General features: G+C 38.3%; 1 protein-coding gene and 1 pseudogene across 1 annotated transcript in view; both read right to left on the reverse strand.

Annotated features, from left to right (window-relative positions):
- ARHGAP15 (Rho GTPase activating protein 15) overlaps window positions 1-22,898 on the reverse strand; it is an 820,106-nt gene that overhangs the window by 35,413 nt on the left and 761,795 nt on the right. The gene's annotated exons all lie outside the window — the stretch shown is intronic.
- LOC114023027 lies at window positions 5,655-8,979 on the reverse strand (annotated as a pseudogene).

Raw genomic sequence — 22,898 nt, forward strand, 5'->3', positions numbered from 1 at the left:
AATAACATCAAATTGAATTTCCTATGTATTTTTTAATTCATGAGTATTGCCATCGACAACTTTGCTAACTGGATAGAATGGAATCTCCTTCGGGGCAATGACTACTTCATTTTTGTCTTTTGTATCTCCAGCACCTAATAGTGGCTGATACAAACTAGGTGTTTCATAAATGGTTGTTGATTGAATGAACTAGGAAGTATTTTGTATAAGCTGAAGACCAAAAAAATACATAGATTCATTGATTTGCTTGTGGTGAATGGAAATTAGTGAGAGCTTTGAGTTCAAAATCCAGATCATTATACTGAAGTAGAACAGTAAAACTGAGTAAGTCTACAGTTAAAAGTTGCTTGTACTATAAAAGATGCTTATATTGGATATGTCTGAATCTAGCCTACTGCTGTATAGGTACCATTAATAATACATTAAACCAAGTTGATGGCTTAGTGGTGTTCATAACTTTTTTTTTAACTTTTTGATGCTTACATTTATAATCATAATGCTGCATGGATGCAGGTTTGGCATTTAATATTCTGTATTTCCTTTATATATAACTATACTTAAAATCAATGTTCTTTGTAAGCTCTTGTGTCTAATGAATTCTAATTGCAAACTGTGGATATAAACTACATATGCTTTGGTAGCGATTGTCATTTATCATACTTTTGTCACTAAAGAAAATCTCATAAAATATTTCTAAATTATCTTTTTTTAAAATTAGATATTCTTTATTGAGGGTGTTCAGGGAAACAATGCAATAATAGGCTTATGCTTCACCAAGGAGCTGTTAGGGCATGATTTACATACTTTGCCACAACTTGCATTCTTTTCAAAATGGAGCAGGCTCTGTAACTAATTCAATTCAGAATTTAGTGGGGGGAGAAATCTAAAGAATAATGTCCATGTTTATGGACTTTGTTGCCTCTCATCAAGGTATAATTTTTAAACTTGAAATTCTCATTTAACAACAAAAAATTTAAGCCTTAATAATAAAAACAATAATACCAAATTCTGACCTGTCACGAAGAAATAAGGTCAACTTCTATAATGATTATTCTTCATTAATCCCTGGAAGGGTCCTCAGATGCCAGTAATCCAACTCCTTCCTTTTACATTTGAGGTAATTTAGGATTGGGAAAGTTAAATGACTGACCCTAAGTCACATAGGGACTGTCAGAGGTGGGGTTTGACCCCAAGTCTTCTTCCTACTGAACTGTACTGCCTTGGTCAGACAGGTTGGACTGCTAAGGTCAGAAAAGGCTCACACAAATCTAAAGACTGGATTTTGATAATATAGACCAGGGGTGGGGAACCTGGGGCCTCGAGGCCACATGTGGCCCTCTAGGTCCTCAAGTGCAGGCCTTTGACTCAATCCAAACTTCACAGAACAAATCCTTTTATTAAAGGGAGAATAATCAAGGGGAAAATTTTATTATTTATTTCAAGGGGATTAGTTCTATGAAGTTTGAATTCAGTCAAAGGGCTGTATTGAGGACTTAGAGGGCCCCATGTGGTCTCAAGGATCCAGGTTCCTCACCCCTGATTCTAGACTTTGCCTCGAACTATCCAAAATCTCCTTGTTATCTCCATTCTATAGCTGCAAGTGTTCAGTTAGGTGAAAATATTCCTCTCAATAGGTGGTAGAGGCTGAATGTCAGTGTTTTACCCCTATTCCTATTGTTTTCTCACTGCCCCTCAGGGAACTGCTCAATTCCTTCTTGAGAAGAGGAATTTATATCTAATCTAGAGTGAAAAATATTTTTTTGTTCTGCAGATTGGCAACCCTTGCAGAAAATAGGTTCACTTCTCATTAGAAAATGATGATAGGGGCAGCTAGGTAGTGCAGTGGATAGAGCTCCATCCTTGGAGTCAGGAGGACCTGAGTTCAAATATGGCCTCAGACACATAACACTTACTAGCTGTGTGACCGTGGGCAAGTCACTTGACCCCACTGCCTCATCAAAAAAAAAAAAAAAAGAAAATGATGATAGATTGTGTGTCTATTAACTGAGGACTATCTAGCTATGTCTGGAGAAGTTCCTCTCTAGGCTGTCCAGAGTTTTTCAGCTACTGTCTAGTTATTCGAGAAGACTATTAAATTATAGAAGGGTTGAGATTTGTGTAAACATCAATACTTTGTTGAAGATTATTGGAAGGAGTACCCACATAGGTAAGGATGCTTACCTATGAATTTCCTTCAGACAAATACTATATGAAATCCCTTTGAGTTTTTATTTACATATGTGGCAATTTGTCAGGAAGGACAAAAATATGGAATAAGCAATGTGGGAAGGGTTGTGGAATGCTATGTTGGTGGAACTGTGAATTGGGACAACTACTCTGGAAAGTGGTATGAACTACGCTATATCCATATGCTTTGACTTAGAGGTCCCACTGCCTAAGCCAGAATGATAAAGGACTGGGGATTTTACTTCTTCATTTTTTTTTTCTGAGGATCTTACTTCTATCAAGTATGGGCAACAGGAATAATTTTTAGTGACCTAGGTAGATTTTGTGATTTTTGTATTTCTACTCCAGCCATGCTGCTAATCAGGATAGATTAGGTAGATGCTATTGTGGCACAGATGGCACAGTGGATAGAGTGCCCAGCTTAGAGTCAGAAAGATGAATCTTCCTGAGTTCAAATCTGACCTCAAACACTTACTAGCTGTGTGACCCTGGGCAAGTCACTCAATCTTGTTTGTTAGCTTCCTTATCTATAAAAATAAGTTGGAAAAGGAAATGTCGAACCACTCCAGTATCTTTGCCAAGAAAACCTCAAATGGGGTCATGAAGAGCTAGATATGAATGAACAGCAATAGTGACAATTGTGGCTAATAGATCACAAATTTTTAATTGAGAAGCAGTGTGGTATAATGGATAAAGCCTCAGAGTCAGATCAAACCAGGGTTCAAGTTCTGCCAATGAGACTTATTGATTATGGCCCTGGGAAAATCACTTCATCAGTCAATGCCCCAGCTAGTTTCTAAGATTATCAAGAGCACCACAGCTGCCAATCTGCATTGATGAAGATGAGGGAGCTCCCAAAGGCAACAAAGTCACATTGATATTTACCAAAGAGAAGAGAGTCTCATCTCAGTGGGCTTTGGGATGTAGATATTACTGAACCAGAACTAACTTTTCCCAATCAATCAGTATCTATTGAATATAACTACTTTCACATTGGGATTCTCAAAGTCTTTTTTTTTACATGAAAGAGGGATCTTTATACTCAAACAGGTTGGAAGTCATTGCTTTAGATTATGCTGCAAGACTGTGCTGATACATGTTTATTAACCTGCTCTCAAAAAAAATGTACACATGACACTTTTAAGTTGAATCTGCATTATTTACATTTTTTCTATCAGTTTCTTAAGTTTGGATAATTTTTAAAAATCCCAATAAATCAAGCCCTGTTTTGTAGCATTGGTCCATTTCTGAAGTGTAAATGCTTACACTGAAAATTTAGCAATCGGCAATCTGGAGTAAGCCCATAAGATCTGGCTCCATCAATATTACTGCTATGCTGTCTGTTTGTGAGAACCTAGGACTGGGGGAGAGGGGAAGGTGAAGCAGGAGAAGAGGGTTCTAATTTGAGCTTTAGAAAGAGACTCTTCTATCATCATTTGTTATGACTTGGTTTTCATTTCCTTGGACTACTTACAGGAATACTTTGAAGATCAGAAATACTATGTTTACAAAGTTCAGTGATTTCCTTAGAAGTATGACATTGCCACTGTATCTTACCATTCCTAAAAACCTACAAAATAGAGGTTTTTGAAGTTCTGTTATTTAATTTGTAATTGAAATCCAATGGAATGGCTCAGTTATTATGGCTTATGAGAGAGTCAGTTTGACCTGGTGGATTAAGTGTTGGACTTGGAACCATAAAGACCTGGGTTCAGATCTCACCTCTGACACTTATTAGCTTTGTGAACATGGCAGTCACTCAACCTCTCTGAGCTTCAGTTTCTCCATCAAATGGAGATAATAATACGTTTAGTATCTACGTTTTCATGGAGTTGTGATACTCAAGTGAGATAATGTCTCTGAAAGTGCTTTACAGATTTTAAAATTAGATCTAAATGTCATAATGATGATGGATATTTAAGTGAAGAGAAAAAAAAATATAGCTGGATAATTCTATTTGACCTGAGTAGTATCCAGGGCTACTGTCTTCTTGGTTGGCTTTGTAACTTTGGCCCAGGATGTTGCTATTTTATTCCTTGATTTTGTGACAGACTAGCTAATCTGATTAATAAATTTTAGTTTGTTTTAGAGGCAGGCTCCACAACTGTGTCTCAGAAGCCTTTAGACTAAGTCTGAAAATTCAGGAGGAAAACCCCCCACTAAGTTTTAAAATTAATTCTTTAATTCAAGAATTCCTCAAACAACATTTCCTTACCACCCACTTGCACAACATACACACATACACACACACATGCACACACAAAGAAATCCATTCAGGTGCAATCTAACTTGCAATCAAGAATTGCTAATATAGAACCTTTATCATCAGCACAGCACATCCAAAAATGTCTTTGTAAAATAAATCAAATTATATGAGTTAATTGATTCCAGGCAACATCAGCAACTGCAGGTGGAGGCTGAATAACAGGATGTTTATTAATGAAGGACTATTAATCAAAATTGACAATACCAATTCCTGTCTGTTGTATTTGAAAGCTACCTGCAGTGGTCATAGATACATTTGCTGAATTTTAAAATAAAGTTGTATAAGAAAAGGAAATGGGGACATGTGATTTTTGTTGTGTCTAAATAATGAAAAGATATCCCTAAATCCAATTTGACAGGCAATGCCAAAAATGCCAGTGGTAATTAATTAGCACTCAATTTAGACCCCAGAACAACAGGATATCGGAATTGGTACTCAGGGCCATTTCCCCCTTAGGCTTCATCTCATAAGGGTTAGGAGTATGGCTGGGCATTGAAGGTCAATAAATAAATTGGGAGAGCACATTGACACTGGACTTTTCATGATGGATCTCCTTCACCCTTTGTTGCGCCCTCCGGCAATTGCTGACAGGAAAAAGGCTGGGATTGTTTCAGGAGGCCTTCATTGTGCCTATGTGATTAAACCAAGGTACATTCTACATTCCCAGGCTACAGACTAGTCAGCCTGGCAACTTGAGAAAGGCATGAAGGTAATAAAACAAATGTTCACACTCAAGAAGAAAGACTAGCATAGAAGCAAACTCTACTTTAAAAGGATTCTTTTCAATTTCTTGGTTTTGTGAATTTGGGTTTTAGTTCATGAAAACTGGTAAAAGAAATAAATTAGGCAAGAATATTTTTGATGAATCTTTTAAAAAAAAGAATTGATGGATGTTGTTCATAATTACCAAAAAAGCTTCATATTTCCATGATACTTTACTTCTAAGGATATCAAAGTACTTTGGGAAAATATTCTCATGCAATCTGCCCTTTTTCCCTCTTTCAGGCTTTGTAGGATGCAATACCCTCTTTGGAGCCTCAGAGAATTTTCCCTTCAAAATTTTCAATCAATTAAGTACCTCTAAGCAGTGTCCTAAACCCAGGAGGAGCAAATAAAAAAGTGAAAAACTTCCTACTTTCAAGGAACTCAAGCAGAAAGGAAGATGTCTTTTAACTTCTGAGATTTACCCTCTAAAGGGTCCTTAGTTCCCATATCTATAAAAAAGGGGGGGGTTGGACTTAATGACCTTTAAGGTACCTTCGACTCTCTGATCTATGATCCCTTGAGGCTATAACAGTTTAAACAGTCCAACATAAGAAAGCCTTTAGAGAATAGATGTCTTCAGCATCTCTTTGAGACATGGGATGGGGAGGGCTGTGCTTGCTTGCTTCCTTCCTCGCCTCTTCCCCTGCCCCCCGGAAGGAATCACTAGCCAATGAGAAAGCTGGTTAGAACCTAGAGTAGGATTTGAAATCTGCTTTCTAAGTACTGATCTGAATCCTGTACATGTGAATAAGAATTACAAATTGTTTACTTTCTCCAAAGATTCGTTAACAAAGTTTATGAAAACTTAATGAATGAACTAGTAACCACTGACAACACATATCCCTATTTGATGATTGCTTTCAAACTCCTGTTGAAGTTCTATAGTCTCATCCTTCAAAGTTCACCTACCTCCTGTATGTGTCTCTGAAAGTCCCTGAGACCTCCTTATAGAGAAAAGACCCTAGTGCAAATATGACACAAGATGAATTGGGTTATTTCCTGTTGCCTCTCTTTATCAAATGAGGTGTAGGAAGGGTGGGAAATGTTAACATTTGGACAAGGGGTTTTGTTGGCTAATATTTAGAGGTACATGTGATAATACTTGGTGCCAGAGAAGTAGTTTTTGAGTCTCCATTTCGATTGGAAACAAAACTGAGTATTTATATTGGCAAAATGGACAAGTCCTGCCTTGTGTTTTGGGGATTGGCAGAAATGGATCATGTTTTTTTAATTGTCTTGTTACTAATTGAGTAGGCAACTTCAGGAAAATTGTATTTCTAGCTTTAGTCCTGTTTTTCAAACAGTTTCCTATGGAACTAGGGCTGGGGAAAATGTTAAAAAAAAAGATTAGTAATTTGGATGGTCAAATAGGTCTCTCTTCACTATGAGAGTCCTCTGTATTTCACCCTTCCACCCCTCCAAACCTATACTGATTTTAGACTTGTGGGATCAAAATGACTTGTACCTTAATAACTACAGGCACCTAAGGCTTCCTTAAGTTTAATCCAATTCAGTTCAATCACATTCATCTATTTTGTGTTTATCATGTGCAAGGCACTGGGGGACATAAAAGGCACAAATGAAAAATAATCTTTCACTTCAAGAAGCATACATTCTGCTGGAGGTTAATAGAGCACTAGCAACTGGAGCAGGTGGGTGGGGGGCAAGCGGAAAAGCTTTTGGTTTCACGTGGCGTGTCTGTTAGCCTTGAAGGAAGCTAGGGCTTCTAAAAGGTGGAGGTGAGGAGACTGTTGTTCAGTCATTCAGTTGTGTCTGACTCTTCGTGACCTCAATGGACCAACTCATGCCAGCCCTTTTTATCCTCCACTCTTTCTCAAAGTCTGTCCAAGCTCATGTTCTTTGCTCCCGTGATTCTATCTGGCCATCTCATCCTCTGCTGTCTCCTTTTCCTTTTTGCCTTCAATCCTTCCCAACATCAGGGGCTTTTCCAATGAATCCAGTCTTCTTATTTATGTGGCCAAAGTATTTAAGCTTCAACTTCAGTATTTGACCTTCCAGTGAATAGCCTGAATTAATTTAAGTATTATTTAAGTATTGACTGACAACCTCCTTGCTGTCCTAGGGACTCTTTATATATATGTGTGTGTGTGTGTGTGTGTGTGTGTGTGTATGTATGTATACATATATATGTATGTATATATCCAGCTTTTTATTTAAAAACCTAGAGAGGGAGAGGTGAGAGGCAGTAAAAGCAAACAAGACCACTTCCCAGAAGAGCCGCTTCCCATATGAATGGAGTCCATGGATACCCCCTTCCACCTGAGCAGACGATGTCCTCTTCTCAAATTTCAGCTCCCCTGAGTACATCAAGGCTCTGACTTGAGTTAGACTCTTGGCACCAGTATCTTGGCAGGAGTGCTAGATGCCAGCAATCAAGTAGGGAACAAACTTGTGGATGGACCCTTTGTCTTGCACGGCTGGTCACCCCTTGAGCCACTTTGATTCTGTCTGCTTCACTGAAGTAACAGTTCTGGCTGCTGAGGTTCTTGTCCATGGCATTGAGGGAGCCCATCTTCTGATATTTCTTTAGCTGGATCCCATCAGAGAAGAAGTACTCACCTGGGGCCTCTGTGGTGGCCACCAGCAGAGAGCCCATCATTGCTGTGGAAGCTCCAAAGTGCAAGAGCTTTGGTGATGTGGCCCACATTTTGGATGCCACCATCTGCAATGATGGGGACATTGAAGCACCATGCATATTCTGAGACCTTGCATATAGCTGTTGCCTGAGGCCATCCACATGCCAGCACTTCCTGTGTGATGCAGTTGGAGCCGCTGCCCATGCCAACCCTCAGGGCGTCCGCTCCAACATCAATGAGGTTTTTTTGCCCGTGCAGCTGTCACCACATTGCCACCGATAACCTGGAGGTTGTTGTATTTCTCCTTGATGTACTTGATCATGTTAATTTGGAAAATGGAGTTTCCTTGTCCAGTGCAACCACATTGACACTGACCTGGACCAACAAGTCAAGCTGATACTTGTTGTCCTCATGGGTACTGATGGCTGCCCCACACAACAGCTGCTTCTTGGTGTCCTTGGATGCCAGTGGGTAGTCCTGATTCTTCTTCAGGTCCATGCAGGCAATGATGACTACTAGCTCATCATCCTCATTCACAATGGGTAGCTTCCCTTTCTTGCTCCACTGAAAGATTTCATTGGCCTCCTTCAGTGTGACTCCTGCAGGAGCCACCACTAGATCCTCCCGCCTGGTCTTGATCTCTCCCAGGAAGTGGTCATGTTCCTCTCCCTTGAGAAAGTCGATGTCACGAGAGGAAATGATGCCCACTAGGCGGCTGCCCATCTTGCCATTGTCTATGATTGGGATTCCATAGAAGCCATGCCTTGCTTTGGCTTCAAACACCTCTCTGACTCGATCTTTGGGGCTCAGGACCACAGGGTCAGTGATGAAGACCTGGTCATATTTCTTCACTTTGCACACTTTATTGGCCTGGAATTCTGGGGTGCAGTTATGATGGATAAAGCCAATATCCCCTGTCAGCACCGTGGCTATGGCCATCCCAGCCTCAGTGACTGTGTCCATTGGAGACGAAACAAGTGGGGTCTTCAGGGTTATCTTGGTAAATGCTGAAGTTAGGTCTACGTAGTCTGCTGTGAAGTCTATATAGCCCAAGAGGATGAGGAAGTCGTTGTATGTGAGCTCATCTCCAAAGTTGAAGAGTTGCTGCGTGAGTCCATCGTCTGGAATGTAACAAGTGCCACCACTGATGAGATAGACTGCCATGGCCAGGACAGGATGTGGGCGGGGAAGGAGGAGGTGGTGGGAGACCAGGGTAGAGCCACGTGGGCTTGATGCTTCTCCCCAAGAGCCTAGGGACTCTTAAAAGTCTCTTCCAGCACCACGATTCGAAAGTGTCGATTCTTCAGCACTCAGCTTTCCTTATAGTTCAACTCTTACAGGCATACATTGCTACTGGAAAAACCATAGCTTTGACTATATGGACCTTTGTTGCCAAGGTGATGTCTCTGCTTTCTAGTATGCTGTACAGATTTGCCATAGCTTACCTTCCAAGGAGATTTCATGGTTTCAGTCACTATCTACAGTGATCTTTGAGCCCAAGAAAAGTCACACCATGAAAAGCCACAGCCAGTAACTTTCAGAAATACTAAGTATTTTCTCTTCTCTTTTCTCTTTAAAATGACATTGTGGTTGTCTAATTTTTGTCAGTATAAAAAGAAAGTTGTTGGTAATGTTTCCATGGAATCTGGCAAGTCTTGGGAGTTTGCTCCTGCCCACCCTGCAGTGTGTTTGATCAGGCAGTCTCCCAGTTTCTGGGTAACCCGTGGTTATCAGTAAAATTGCACAAATTGCTCCCATCTCAGAAGCAACTTTGCTTAATATTTACCAAAAGAATAGCTGGATTAACCTGTTCACTGTCTCATTTTTGGTATCCCTGATTACTTGTCTATACTCCAGTGTACACAGGTGATAAGTTGGCTGTAGTATCTTTTCCACATTGTTTATTCATTAATTCAAGATAAATTTTTTGAACACCTACTGTATGTGCTGTATTATTTCTGTATACCATGGGGGATACAAAGAAGCATGATACATAGTCCTTGCCTCAAGAAACTTAAAACCTGGGTAGGGGTATCACAAAAATATAAGCTATATAACAACATGAATTAAATAACTAACAAGATGAGTTATTGGAAGGCAATATGTTCTATTGCTATGGGGTAGTTGTTGTTCATCTTTGGTTTTCCAAGAAGACCAGTGACATCATGGGGTAATGTATTGACTTGTGCATGAATTAGATTTAAGTGAGGTAGAGTTGTACAAAGTCCTTAGCCTCACTCTCTTCCTGAGTCATCAAAGTCCAATGGCAGGATAAAAGTCAAGATGAATGTGAAGGGCTAGCTGGGGATGCAGTGGATGACCTTGGCATCTTCAATGTCTGACCAAGCTCTAAGCAGTACATAGCACCTGCTTCAGTTGACTTCCTGGTCATTGGAACAAATTGTTCTCATCCTCCTATTTAGACACCCCCCTAACTCAACCACAGGTTTGAGGCCTGTTGGTTATCTTCAACCTGGTTTAGCCTATCTGCCAAGATGGTTTTATCTGGGTGTGGCCATTATGTATGTTACAGCTTCTTGAAACCACATGGGAGAGTTGGGTGAATCAGGTAGATACCAAAGGTGGATGATCAACTCTGTAAAGGGCTTGGCAAAGCCTCACACCAGAGATGCTAGTCCTCCTGAACACCCATACATCCCATAGGTTAGTTAATGTGATCATGGAAAACTTTAATAGGTATGTAAGATATGAAGTTGCTTTAAAAGAGGGAGAAAGGTGGAAAAGAGAGGGGTGGGCAGTCTAAGCAAGCACATGTTGGGGACATAGTAAATAAGCCAGTGTGTCTGGAATGGCAGGTTCTGTAAAGGGATGTAGTGGGAGGTTAGAAAGTAGATAGAGGCAAACTGTGGAAGGTCTTGACTGCCAAACTAAAAAATGAAGAAATTGAAACTTTTTCTTATAGACAATAAGAAGATATTCTTAATTAATAAATGAATAAGAAGATTCACTTTTTGAATAGGAAAATGACCTTAGGAAAGTTCTATCCAATTGCAACCTTAAAATAATTTATCCAAGGTTTGGAATTTTTTTTTTTAATCCTAACCTCAGGTTCCTTAACTATGGAAATATTGTACTTTCCTACCTAATGCTAAAACTCTTCCATTTTTTTTTCTTGGATAGAAGAGAAGAGATCAGGCTCTGTTTTCTTTCTACTAGTTCTTCAGGTTTTCTAGTTAGATTTACAGATGTCCATAGCAAAATTTCTGCACATTAGAATAGTAATAATACGAATACTTTTTTTTTTAAAGCCTGGCTCAAGTGTTGGTTGGACTAAAATCCTGTAGAATTAAAACAAACAACCCTTTACTCATGTCTATGGGGCCTTAATACTTCTGGCACAAGACTCAGAGGCAACATTCTTAAAGAGACATCACGCTCAGCTGATTATAAGTATAAGATCTCAATACAAAATAGGAATGAGGTGGTTTGATCCAAGCAGAACTGAGCGTAGGTCTAGCAGAGCTCTTGTTAAAATGGAAAAGATTTTGGGGGGTTGGATTGACAGCCAGACGTTCTGGGCTCTGTTTCTGTCAGTCAAGTCAACAGGCATTTTTTACGCCCTTACTATGTGCCAGGCCTTGTGTGCTGCTCTCGTGTGTGGTGCCATCTCTCATGAGCCAAATGATTTTTTCAGTGACTCAGTTTACTCAAGTTAAAAAAAATAAAAGCATTCTCTGTTTTCATAACCTTTTCCTTTGAGTGGCTTAAAGTACTTTAGCGCCATTATATAATCAAATCTTCAAAGATCCCTATAAAGGAGAGTATATCTCCTTTACAGGGAGTCTGTCATATCTATCTATCTATCTATGCCATGTCTATGTAGGATCACTCATTTAGGGTCAGAAAGTACTTTGGAGGAGGCTGTATAGTCCAACTTAATTTTATAGAAGAGGAAACTGAAGTATTATGTGACTTGCATAAGGTCACACAGATAGTAAATGGTAGAGCTAAAATTTGAAAATATATGGTATGATTCCAAATCCAACATGCAGATGCCCATTTTAATGATGAATATAAGCAAAAAAAGAAAAGAAATAATATACTTTTCTTAGGTTGAATAATAATTCATATTTCTCTAGTGCTGAATGCTTTTACTGTATGCTGTCACAACAGCCCTCTTAGTGCAAATATCATTATTGCAATTTCACAGATATAGTGAATCAATTTGTCCAGGTCACATGGTTAAGAAATATTAGAAGTTTGACCCTAGTCTTCCTTCTCCAGGATTGGCATTCTTTTCCCTACGTTATTGCTTCTTTCAATATGCCTCAATATACCTGCAAAATACCCTCATGGATAGAGAATTGGACAGTCAAGAAGACTTGGGTTCAAATTCCGTCTTAGATACTTATCCTTGCCTTTGATTTGACTTATTAGTTGTATGACCATAGATAAGTCACTTAACCTCCATATGTTTTAATTTCCTCACCTATAATATGAAAGGGTTAGATTTGATGGTCTCTAAAGTCCTTCCCAGGCCTAAGTCTATGATTCTCTAATCTCTGTTCTGATTTGCCATATCTCTAAACTAAGGCAAGTGGCATGTAATTACAGTGGGTGACCATGGTCCCTTACCATTTAGCCTGGAGATATGGGGAATAGAAAAAAAATGGGCTTGTAGAATATGGTGCCTAAATCAAAGTAGTACAGTCACAATATTTTCTGAATCCTTATTCCTATAGTGCTTCATTCCATCTAATCCTCAAAACTACTGCCAAGTTGTTGTTTTTTTTAAAAGACAAATAAACAGAAGTCTTAACTCTAAGGAGCCTTTATTTATAGTGGCTTTATGTCCCTTTATGCATCGAGGCAAGATACTCGGCTTCTGCTCCTCTCTTTACTTGTGTCTGTCAGACCCTTTGGTCTCACTGTTTCCCATTTTTCTTTTACATATCTCTTTTGTTCTTTCCAGAAAAGGTCTTATGAGGGAATTTTGAACTAGAAATAGTTAAGGGGTAAATAAAAATAGAGTGGAATGGAGCTTCCAACTAGGGCCCTAGAATTCCTGAATGGACCAGTGGCCCCAAATGCTCAAGAGTGACCTTAGAACTGCTTTTTGAGGTGAATTTACTGAATTTTGGCATGGTAGAGAGAGAGCTGGATTCAAAGCAAGGAGCACGAGTCAATTCCCTCCTTTGACATATACTGTCTGTGTGACTGTTGGCAAATCACTTAAAACCTCAATCTTCTAATGCTCTAACATGCTGAGAAGGGGCCAACCTGTAACGGTGGAGGGAGTTTCCAAATCTGGGAGTCCCTATACCAATGACATCACAAGCTAGTTCTGATACCTATCTACCTTTAATCCTTCTCGGAAGTCAGTCTCCTCACTCCCATGCCTGGAAGAGTATTATCCAAATAATAACTCTTAGAATTTAGATGTTCCCCCCTACCCTACATGTGAATCTTCTAAGAGCACTTAACCTTTTCCTTATAAATAATTATTTCATTTTCAAATTTAATGCATATCTTGAATATATCTGCATCATTGTTATGTGTTTTAGATGATAATTTCTTTTTAAATAATATTTTATTTTCTCTAATTACATGTTAAAACAATTTTTAAGCTTTTTTTTAAAAAGTTTTGCATTCCAAATTCTATCCCTCCCTCCCTCCTATCTGATATAGGTTATATATTAGTCATTTTGTACAAGAAGACTAAAAAAGAAAGAAAGAAAGGAAGGAAGAAAGAAAGGAAGAAAGAAAGAAAGAAAGTGAAAAATAGCATGTTTCAGTCTGTATTCAGACAATATCAGTTCTTTCTCTGAAGACTCTGGTGATAATTTCTTAAAAGAATAGGTAATATATCTAACTTATTTTTTAGGTTACATAACAGAGTGCTTTCCTTCTCCCCTTCAAAAAAGTGCTTAAAAAACCTTTTAATATGATGATGGGTAGGAGGGGAAAGTGGCAACAGCCACCTTCATAAATGTGGGTGGGCAAGTGAAAACTTTTCTAAGGCTTTTCACTTTTTTCTTTTTTAAACTTACATGAAAGACTGTATTAAGGTGAAGGTCAAGCAAGATTGACCTAGGAAGCAATGACATTGCTGAACAATAAGTGGAGAATGATTGATTCCCATTTCCTTGATGACTTAATAACCCCTTTAAAGATGACTATTGTTGATGCTTGTGATTAGACCGACTGATTTCCATTTTCTGAATTTTTGCCTATAACTATACATTAACTTTCATGCTCTTTCTTTTGATTCTGTTCAATTTTAATGTGATGCTTTGCCGTTGGTGCCATGGAATTTTCTATTCTCTTTGCAATCCTTCTCTCGAAATAAAATTATTTTTCTCAAGTCCTTTAGGTAGAGATAAATGAAAGGGGCATAGGGGATAGAGTGCTTGGTTTGGAGTCAAGAAGACTGAAGTTCAGATCTTTTCTTGGGTACTGTCTGTCTGTAGGCAAGTCACAACCTCTGTCTGCCTCAGTTTCTTCATATGTAAAGTGAAAGGCTTGAATTTGATGACATCTAAGGACCCATCCAGCTCTAAATCCAAGATCCTATGATCTACAAATCTCACATTACACCTAAGTGATTTTTTTTTTTTAAACTTGTACATCTGGGGCAAAAGGGGTGGGGAAGCAGGTTATGGAACTGAGTCTCTGTGTACCTTAGGTCGCTCCCTCCCAAAGCCAACAGAGCCTGTGGTTTCACTTACACTTCAAAATGCTGAGTGGACTGCTGGGATTCCACCAATAAATAATAAAAAATAATAATGGTTTTTAAAGCATTTGGAGATGCTGAGTTGAAAGGTGTGGTTGTAAGTGCAATGTTTTATTGTTAAAGTAATATCTCTTGCATTATCTGCCCATAATGTAGAACTGCAGTAATGGAGAGTGAGACATAATTGCCTCTAGACAGAGTGGGTCCCCAAAGGCTCAACTAAGCTCCTTAGTGGGCATTGTGGTAAAACTTACAGTCCTTGCTGTAACTACTTCCTCCCAGTCTCACAAGTAGATAAGTGAGGAGTCAAGCTGCTTCTTGTTTCCTGAGACCTTATAAAGGTATTATTTCTTATTTATGGAAAAATCACTGACAATTACATAGAGAAAACCACGTAAGCTTTAAAAATATTAATTTCAGTTTTGGTTGTAGAGTAAAATAAATCTACTTTTGGCATGAAACATGAGCAATTTCTAGCATATGCAGCATATGACATACCCTTGGCCTGGGATTATCCTTTCCCCAGGCTTATGATTTACATTGAGCCATAGTCTAATGTAGAAAAAGATAAATATTTTCCATCCAGCACATTCTTATTGCTTTTCCAACCCTGTCCATAATTTTAATTATAAAATGAACATAACCTGTATCAAATTATGAATATGTTAACATATTTAATGAGGTCAAGAAAAATAAGGACCAGATTTTATGCTATATAGGCACTTGAAGGTATAGTTAAAAAAAAATCTGGTTTCTTTGACCACATTGTCATAATATGCATATATAACTGCTTATTGAATCCAGGCTGTGTAGACAACCAAAAAGAACACTGGCTCCATACCATCACAATGCATGCCCACAACAAAGACTATGAAATAACAGACTCTTTCATTCGATCCTTCTAAGTATTACCGACATAAGAGCTAAAAACCTTACCTCTGTCTGAAGTATATCTATGTATCCATGCATAAGTTATTAAGTGGGTTCCCTGAGCTCAGTTGCTGAAAATATTAATATATTCAAATCATATTCTAGCTACTGCAAAAAAAAATTGTATATCAGATAAATGTATTTTTAAAACCTCTTTAGACAAAAGGAGCCAGTGTTGTTTTTTTAAAGTTTCTTTCCTTTTCCTTCGGCTCCAGCTGAAACATACGTGATATATGGTATAATACAAGGTAAAGTGACCTTCAGGTGTCAGAGTGCAGTTTTAAGTCTGACCATAACCATAAAACACTATTTATTGGGTTTCAAATAGAATCCTTTCATTTAACTTATGGTCAAGTATGGCTCATAGGCCTACCAGAAGAAATGTTTTCTATTCACCTTCCTGGAAACCTTACCTGATGGAAATGAAGTGAAGTGTTTTTAAAAGCCCTGCAGTTTGAAACAATGTGACCTTTAACCTATCGATGCCCTGGCCCTCTAAGCTGCGCTTTCCGGATGCTGAGGAATAGACCTATGGGAGTTGGGAGGCAGAGCTGAACTGAGAACAAACACAAGCTGCGTACAGAGGCTACTGGGACTTAAGGGGGGACAGTCACATCCGGGATCCATAAGATGCTTCCATTTAAAGCTGGGTTCTGCATTTTGGGATCCCTTTGCTCAGAGGGAATTAGTGACAGGCCTCCACTCTAAGGAGACTGGCTTTCTTACCATTGGCTGTCTTTTAAGTCTTTTTATCAATGGCAACAAACAAAGTAGGTGGTCTCCTACCTCTTTTTAGCTGTAGGGGGGAAAAAGTGACATAATTTTTCACAGCCTGAAATAATTGTGGAAGTAGAGATACTGGTTAGGCTCACTATGAATTATTAGTGGAAAAGTGGGTCTCAGAAGTACGTTACATGTGAAATATTTTTCGTCACTTGAACATGTGCCGTCCAGAGCTGGCCCTGTTCTCCCCGTCACAGGGAACAAACATTTCACATTCACAGATGCTCCTAATTTGGTGCGGTTTGGACTGTAATTTAGATCAAACGTCTCCATGTAAATGAGTCAGGGTTTCTTAATTAGGTGCCTCTAAAGCAAAACCTTGGACCACATCAGTAGGTGTGGGTGTGGTGCCCACAATCCTGGAATCTTTCCTATAGACCAGGCTCAGTATCATTCAGCAGAGTTGGGTTTTGTTTTTTTGGCTTTTTTTTTTTGGTTGTTTTTTCAGGCACAGTAATAAATCTGCAGATGGCATAGACAGAAAGACGCTACTTCAGAAGAGCTGTCTAAAAACACTGTCTCTTTGGCAAACGCCTTAAAGTAGGTCATTCTGCTGTGATTTAGCTTTTTTCTTTAGATTTGACTGCCAGGTTTTTGTTCCCATTACAAATAGGGTGCATTCCAGTCCGCAGGCTTGTTCTTAATTTTTCCAACTGGTATTTGTTTACGAGGATTTGCAGATCTTCATAAGAAAATGGCCAATATCCTGTCACAATGCTAATCATGCACTTGACCACAAAAAGAAATGGATCTTGGTGATAATCTGGAGATGCTGAAATATTAAATGCCTTAAACTCCTAGCCTTCCCACAGCAAAACTACGCTGATTTATATGGGTAGGTTTGTTGAAATAATCATCCCATCTTTTATACTTGCGAAAAGAAGAGGTGACAGGATGTAAATGGAAAACTTTTACAAGCCGTAGAGCTGCTGTTTATATAGATATTCAGGTTATCTGCTTTTATACTTGTCATTGTTTGTGTTTTTTATAGGAGGAAAAATCATTGGGTTCCATTTCCTTATTGAGGCACCGGGATTTACATGCAGAATCCCCTCTAGCATTAATGAGTTACCTGCATAAATTCCCGAAAATCGATGGGAAAATAGACCTTGTTTTGTTATATTAATTATTTCTCACACAACCCTGACACTAACATTAAATGAGGCTTTAAAAATCTTGATGAAGGTCTTAAGGTATCTTTTACTGTTTAAATATTAGCATTGCAAAAAAATATGCCTAGAGCATTATTTATTTCATAGTCTTATAAGTGCAAGCTAGGGAGATTGGCATGAAGGGACTTGGTTAGGGGGTAGGGTAGTGTTAGGAGACCTTGGAGAAAGGCAAAGTGGGAATTCCTTCTATTTGTGTATATACCCCCATACCATATACGTACGTGAACTTAATACTATGGCTATTTATCTCTGATGTTAATCCTTACTCCCTGGAGAATATAAACCAACTCTTAGTTTTTTGGTCTAGAACTGTGATTTTATGGGTTCAGGAGCTTCCCAGTGAGAAAACTCCCGCTACCAACGCAGACTGGCAGCTGTTCTGCGACATATATTTTTAGGGAGTTCCCTGGGAAATACTTGGAAGTTAAGTGACTTGTCTAGAGCCACACAACCAGCGTATGACTTGAACCCGCGTCGTCATGATTCTGGCTTTCTTTCCTCTACACCGTGAAACCTCTCATAAACCTTCATAACACTTTATTGTGCTAAGAAAATAAAGTCCGGGAACACAACAGGCAGGAGAATCCAAGGACAATCGGGCACATTGTTTGCCAAAGCAATGTTGAATGTGGTGACTTCTACACAAGCACAGTTTTGTTCCAACAAATTTCTGGTATTTAGGGCCATTTATAGGACTTCTGTTCTAAGTGAGCTGTGGGCCTGGGAATGGTTAAGGGGCAAATATACATATAAATAATAGGAAGGAGAACTTTCTAGGTGTTCCCAAATGGGGCAGTGTCCCCTCTTTATGAGGCTATGGGTGTTTTTGAGTAAGTTACCAAGCGGCAGTAAACAAGACAACCAACAACACAAATAGAAAAGAGTATCACAGAGGTAGTGAGGTTTCCTGGTTGAAAGATTCTGGGATGGCCTTGTTAAAAAAGATTCTAGAATGTGGACTGATAAAATAGAGTTAATTTTCATATAGAGTATAACTCTGTTATATGGGTGAGGAACTGGGTATTCTGATTTTTCAAATATTCTACTTAAAAGAGAAATAAAAGATAGCATTATCTGTATTACCACCAATCAAGGAATGAGAATACAACAAAATACATGGACAATTAAGTTGTATTTGAGAATTTTAATCTTTTTTTTCATGATTCTGAAGGCATTTTACAATCTTGAAGTATCTTAAACTGATTATCATAATTTAGGATTGGTGGATAAACATTTCTGAGTGTTGGAATATCACTCCAGTTTCTATTATACCTTTTTTTTTTAATGAAGGGGGAGTATTTATTCACTAATATCATTTGTTGATATTTTTTGACTTCTGTGATTGCAGTTAGGTGTCTCAAGTGGCCCAAGGCTGGGCCTTGGGTCAGGAAGACCTGAAGTCAAATCTGCCCTCAGACATACCTTAGTTGTGTGACACTGGGAAACTCAATTTACTTCTGTCTATCTCAGTTTCCTCAACTGTAAAATGGAGATAACATACCACCTACCTCCTAGGATTATTGTGAAGATCAAATGAGATAATATTTGTAAAAGCTCTTAACACCTTACATGGCACCTAATAAGCATTTGAGAAATGTTTTTCTTACTCTTTCCTGAATACTCTTTTCTTTTTTTTTCTTCTTTTCCAGTTTACTAATTAAGCATGTCCTCCAACACATTGTCTTCAGCCTCTTGCTCTAATCTCTTTCCATTCTCTCTTTCAGTGAACTTATATAGTCTATGCTAATGATACTCAAATATACATCTCTAGGCTTGACCTCTTACCTTTGCTCTAGTTAATCAGTGAAGTTTTTATTGTGTTCTATGTGTCTAGAAAGATGAGTAGGCAGTGTGAGAGGCAATGGGGCATAGTGGATACAGAGCTGACCTCAGCCAGAAGGCCTGAATTCAAATTCCATTTCTGATACATACTGACTATATGATCCTCAGCATACTATTTAACCTCTCAGTGCCCCAATTAGCTCTAAGACTATAGATTGTGGAAAAAGCACTGACCTGCATTGTTGAAGGTAGTTTTCTCATCCTGGAGTTTTCTTTCATCAGTGATATCACAGGTTTAATTCCTATCCTCATATATCTGCAGCTATTCTAAGAGTAGGGCAGCTAGGTGGCATAGTGCATAGAGTGCCGGCCCTGGAGTCATGACAACCTGAGTTCAAATCCCTCCTCTGACACTTACTAGCTGTGTGACCCTGGGCAGTTCACTTAACTCTTTTTTCCTCAGTTTCCTCACCTGTAAACTGAGTTGGAGAAGGAAATGGCAAACCACTCTAGTACCTTTGCCAAGAAAACCCCGAAAGGGGTCAGAGTCAGATATGACTAATCAACAGATTAGTCATAATCTGACATAATCAACAGATATTGACTAAACAACAACAAAGTTTTAAGAGTAGTGGTAATAAAGAATTGTAAGACATGATCCTTGACCTTAGGGAATTTATAATATGGCTGGGGAGGCATTAAAAAAAAAAGTGGAGAGCAATTAAGTTCTCACTTGTAGAGTATTATAGAATTGTAGGCTTATAGACTTAGAACTAGAAAAAGCCTTAAATGCCATCTTGTTCAACCCACTCATTTTATAGACGAGGAAACTGAGGCCCAGAGAAATTAGGTAACTTATCTAAGGTCATACCAGAAATATAAGTAGCCAGGTAGGGATTTAAAGTTGGGTTCTCTGACTCTAAATCGAGAACTCTTGCCGTGATGCTTCCCCTAAGTAAGTAGAGTATTTATAAAAAGTGCCAAGAAAAGGGGTTTATAGAAAGATGTGATCATTGAGGGCTGATGTGCTTAGGATATCTCCACTTGGTTTGTCTGCCCTCGGCTTAAACTAAGTACATCCCAGACTGAACTTCAGCACCTTTTTACCCAAACTAGTTCCTATTCCCAATTTTTCCATTTCTTGAAATAATACTATCATTTACTGTATATGTGGCTAGAATGCATGTATTCATCTTGAGTGTTTCAGATATCCAGTCTGGCAATGTCCTTTCATTTTTCAACTTCAAAGTATCAGTCTCTCAAGTGTTCTCCTTCCTCTCCATGCAAAGACTACATATACACTGGTTATGTTTTATTTACCTCACTCCTGGTTTTTTTTTTTTGTTTTTTGTTCAGAGCCTCCTAGATGGACTTCCTAACTCCAATCATCCCCTTTCAATTCATCCTGCACTTGGCTCCATGCTGCCTAGTGTATCAAGTCAAAACTTTTTGGCTTAGCTTTCCAGTAGACTGTCTTATTGGGCAACATTCCACTGTTCTTTCTGTGATTCCCCGGAACCACTGCCCTTGCTTTTAGTTAGGTCAGTCTCTTCATTGTCATCTACTCCTGATACTATGATTATTCATACTTCCCATGTCTTTGTTCACATTCTTTTCCCCTTCTATTCTTCCATTTATTCAAATTCAATTTTTTATGGCCTAGTTCAAATCCTGCCTTCTCTGTGATACTATCTCCTCACTTTCTTCTCTAAAATTGTTGCTGTTCAGTCATTTTCAGTCGTGTCTGACTCTTCATGACCCCATTTGGGGTTTTCTTGGCAAAGATACTAGAGTGGTTTGCCATTTCCTTCTCCAGCTCCTTATACAGATGAGATAACTGAGGCAAACAGGGTTAAGTGACTTGCCCAAGGCCACACAGCTAGTAAGTGTCTGAGGCCAGATTTGAACTCAGGAAAATGAGTCTTTCTGACCCCAGGCCTGGCCTATTCATCCATTGTGCCACCTAGCTGTCCGTTCTCTAAAATACTATTGTACTTATACTTAAAGAATCAAACAACTTTAGAGGTACAATAGAATAGCACTGAGTTTTGAGTCAGGTAAGATTTAGGTTTGATTACTAATACTTGTCTTTAGCCTCTCTGCTCATCAGTTTTTTCATCTGTAAAAGGGGGGTAATATTACTCAGGATTATTGTGAAGCTCAACTGAGATTATACATGTAAAGAGTTTTATAATCTTCAAAGTACTTCACAGATGCTAGTTATTATTATTATTAACTTGAAAAGATATGAGATCATCTAAACCAATCTTTTCATTTTGCACAGGAGAAAGCTGAGACGCAAAGGGGTTAAATATTGTGCTCACAATCTCACAACTATCTTCTGCCACAGTTTTAGGTAGAATCTAGGTTCTCGATTCTAATCTAGCACTTTTTTTTCTCTACCAAACTGCCTACACTGTCACAAAACTGAGCCCTCACTTTTACTTTGCTTTATATGTGTTTTGTTATTTCTTTCCAACTAATTTATAAGCTCCTTGAGGTCAGGGAAAAACCATATGCCATACTCTCTTTTGGCTATCATAATTCTGGATCTATAGTAGGGGCTTGAATAAGCACTTATCAATTTACTGGTTTATTATTCATCCTCTTCCCACTTGTATATCAGCTATATGACACAGGGCTTTAGCAGTTTGTAATTGATTTCAAATAATTCACTTTACAAAGTTTGCAAATAACACAGTCAGTAGTAATGATCTTGACCTTCTATTGATCAAATACACTTCAAGGGGGTAGTAGTAGTAACAGTAATAGCTGACATTTAAATGTCAGCTTTAAGAAATCTTATGCTTTTTCTCATTTCATCATTACAACAATCTTGTGAAGTACCTGTAGAAGTATTATAACCTCCACTGTGCAGATAAAGAAACTGAGGCTCAGGTAGTTTAAGTGACTTATTCATGGTTACATAACTATTAAGTGGCAGAATCAGGATTTGAATCCAGGTCTCTCCTAATCCTATATCTAGCATTTTTTCAATTACAGCACATAGTGTCTCACAGGAAAAAAAATCTGAAACCCAAACTGTTTTATTTTAGAACACATTTGACTTATTTGCAGAAAAGCAGAAGCCTAAACCATCTCTACCAGGCACAAATTGAATGTTCTATTTTTTCTTCCCTACATTTAAAATGAATTCTAGTGCTAGACATGCACATCAAGAGGATTTTTTTCTTTTGGATATTAGAATAATAAGCTCTTAGGAAATATCTATGTAGGAAGATAGAGAAAATAAACAGATATTAATCCAAGGCAACAATAAAACAAGGTTTCAAGGTTATGCTCATGTTTTATCACGAAAACCTTTGCACTACATAGTAATAAACCACATTTTCATAACATGAGCTATAAAATCACCCATTTTCTGATGTTTTCAGAGATTCTGATTTTATATCATAATGGTTTGGGGAAAAAAAATAACTCCTTTTACCAGCAACCCCTTCATATGTCAAGATGTGAGTATCTGCATCCTGTCATTTTGTTTCTCCTTGACCCATATATCACAAGATACAACCATGATTCTTTGGGTCAAGACATACCACTGTTAGTATTACTGTGTTATAATGTTAATAATGAAAAGTAAGTTGAATAATATGCAGCTACTACTGAGTGGATTATCTTGGAAGCCAGGATCAGGGGTAGGAAAGAGTTCTTCAGCTTTCTAACCTCTGCATTCATATATAACTAAATCCCTATTATGCTGA

Source organism: Vombatus ursinus, unplaced genomic scaffold (assembly GCF_900497805.2).
Source record: "Vombatus ursinus unplaced genomic scaffold, bare-nosed wombat genome assembly UNPS02014816.1, whole genome shotgun sequence".
In the NCBI taxonomy this organism is placed as follows: Eukaryota; Metazoa; Chordata; class Mammalia; order Diprotodontia; family Vombatidae; genus Vombatus; species Vombatus ursinus.